This window comes from Rhinopithecus bieti, unplaced genomic scaffold (assembly GCF_001698545.2).
Source record: "Rhinopithecus bieti isolate Rb0 unplaced genomic scaffold, ASM169854v2 scaffold_13207, whole genome shotgun sequence".
Lineage (NCBI taxonomy): Eukaryota > Metazoa > Chordata > Mammalia > Primates > Cercopithecidae > Rhinopithecus > Rhinopithecus bieti.
Window position 1 is genome coordinate 1202977 of NW_016807866.1, and position 3099 is coordinate 1206075.

Sequence of the window (3099 nt, forward strand, 5' to 3'; positions counted from 1 at the left end):
CAAGATATCAGTGTACTACTTAGGCATATACACGTATGTGGTTATTTTATTATCTATTTTCTTAAGCACTTTCTACCTCTGAGGGCCTGTTTTCATCCCTGATATTCTAAGAATATAGAATAACCAAAAATTGTCTCGTCCTGTCTATTTTCCATTTGGGCCTGGACGGTGGCTTGGTGCATACTGAAGTTAGTTGTAGAGATGGTAGGATGTGGCCTTAGGCCGTAAGTAAATATGAGGAGGCTTACAGGCACTGTGTCTTTAAGGCCCCGAGTTCACACTGTTCTTGATATGTTTCCTAATTATTTTCTTTAAATGTTGAAAGTGCTTTCTTTTCTTGCCCTTTAGGGGAAACAACCAAGTTTCAAAAAAGCATCTCATCAATGATTCAATCAAAGAAATGTCATTAATGAGAAGACAGAAAAAAAAAAAAATCCCCAACATTGTATTTGGGTAGATTTCAACAGTTAATTTGTATTTCAAAATGTGAATGTAAATTAAAAGGCTAAATACTTGAACGTCACAAATATTCCTTCGACATTAAAGTCAGTGAATTGATCACATTTGCTGAATGTAGCTAGTAAAAAGTGCTAATTTATGGCTAAGTAATTAAACAGGGAGACAGATGGAGAATCGAATGAGTTTTCTTCACATTCAAATTTGCATACTGTTTCTGATGGTGCATACTCTTATTGCTCTGTGTGGTGCCCTCCAGTATTAGAAGAACATAAAGAGCTATTTATGTCAGCTTTGCTCAAGCAACCCCAAAGAAAGAAAAGGGGAATTATATCAAGTCCTAGACTGAGATAAAATACAGAGCTCAGTTAGATGTTCTCTTCTGTTTCTCGCTCATTCATCATTTTTGCTTCCATTTTATAGTGGGTAGAATGGGCAGCTGTCAAATAGTGGAATTTTCTCCTTTCTCCATTGTATTATGGAAAACGCCATGGTCTGGGAATCAGAAGATGGTCTAATTTTAGCTTTCTCAGTAACTAGTTGTGTGACATTGGACAATTCTGTTCTCTCCAGTCGTAGTTGCCTCATTTGACATTTGAGTTGAATGTTGCCTAGATTATTTCTAGGCAGTATGGCACAGTGGAGAAAGCAAGGACTCTAATTTTGATCTTGGATCAACCACCTACCAGCTGAGTGATCTTGGATAACTTAGTTTAGCCACTATGTGCTACAGGTTCTTATTAGCAAAATGAGGATGTTTGGTGATCATTTTATGCAAAACCCTTAGAACAGTGCCTGGAATATACTCACCCCTCGATATTAGCTGTTTTGTTTGTTATCTCTAAGATTCCTTAGTGTGCTAAGAATCCTCGAGTCTGTGTTAAAGCATGAAGGAAGGTGACCTAATGACAGCTAATCCAGCTCGCTTGCACCCTGTGTCAGACTTGTAATTTCTAGAAATTACTATCAGAGATAATTTAACTATCAGGACCTTACTTGCACTCCCTTGATGATACAGAGTCACCAGAGGGAAAGATTTCAATGCCTTCCAGGCCATGCCAGTGCTCACACTCGCCAGGGTGGTACTGGCTGGGGGAAGTGGTCCATCAGCCAATGCTGTGCTCAGAGTTGTTTTGATAGTTGCTGGTAGAACTTGTAGAAGGGAACTGTGACTCTCTCCTCCATCTCCCATGCCTTCAGTTCAACAGAGAGGACCTGGAAGTCAATATCCCTGGCACTGGCATGAAGAGATACAACTCTGGTTTTGCCACCTGCTCTCCACTTCCACCTGAGCTCTGCTCCAGCTGCACAGAGCTCGCTCCGAGCTCCAGGCTCCTGCTAAGCTAGACCACCATCAACTCCCTCCAACCGACTTCATGATTACCTACCGAGATCTCATCGGCCACAAAGAGGTATCCTCTGACTTTTACAAAGATCCTGGAGATCAGGGACAGGCTGTGTCTGGAGGTGAAGGGGAAGATGGTCAGTAGGACAGAAGGTAACATTGAAGACTTGCCCATTAGTGAGAATGCTTCCACTGAAGACCCCAAGGGTAAAGGTACAGAAAGCACAGTAATTGATGCTGTTGTTATCGTCATGAACTATCACTTGCCAGAAACCAGCTTCACAAAAGAAGCCTACAGGAAGTACATCAAAGATTACATGAGATGAGTCAAAGGCAAACTGGAGGAACAGAGACCATAAAAAGTAAAATCTTTTATGACAGACTGCAGAACAAATCAAGCACATCCTTACTAATTTCAAAAACTACCAGTTCATTATTTGTGAGGACATGAATCCAGATGGCATGCTGGCTCTACTGGACTACCATGAAGATGATGTGATCCCAAATAAGATTTTCTTTAAGGATCATTTAGAAGTGGAAAAATGTTAACAGGTTTGGCAATTGCTTTGGATCTATCACCTGTCATTGTAACTGGCTGCCACTTGTCATCCACACAACACCATTGAAGACAAATGGAACTGATGTCACCTTGAGCACTTTATTTTGACCATGATTTATTTGGAGTGGAAGCATTGTTTTTTGAGGAAAAAAAAGAAAAGCATACCATATATAGATTGTCTAAAAGTAAAATACATTTAAAGTTAAAAAAATATAACTCTGTGACCTAGACTGGAGCTGTCAGCTACCTCTCTCCCACCCACATATATACTCACATGGAGCTCTGCGAAGGAGAGAAGCAAAATTTCTCTACAATTTTTTAGAGGTTTATTTATTTATTTATTTACCTTTCACTGGATTTTAAATTTTATTTTATTTATTTATTTTTTTTGACGGAGTCTTGCTCTGTTGCCAGGCTGCAGTGCAGTGGCACGATCTGGGCTCATTGCAACCTCTGCCTCCTGGGTTCAAGTGATTCTCCTGCCTCAGCCTCCCGAGTAGCTGGGACTACAGGCACATGCTTCCATGCCCATCTAATTTTTGTATTTTTAGTAGAGACACGGTTTCACCATGTTGGCCAGGATGGTCTTGATCTCTTGACCTCGTGATCTGCCCGCCATATTTAACCAGTCATAGATAGGGAAGACCCAATGATGAGGTGCAAATGGTTTTACAATCCATTTCATTTTCACTTTTGTGGTGTAGCCAGTTGTTTGGGATTACAACAGTACTAAAATCTT

General features: G+C 40.4%; 1 pseudogene; it reads left to right on the forward strand.

Annotated features, from left to right (window-relative positions):
- The first annotated feature begins 1832 nt into the window (after window positions 1–1832).
- LOC108536825 (translationally-controlled tumor protein pseudogene) lies at window positions 1833–2350 on the forward strand (annotated as a pseudogene).
- Window positions 2351–3099: the final 749 nt, after the last annotated feature.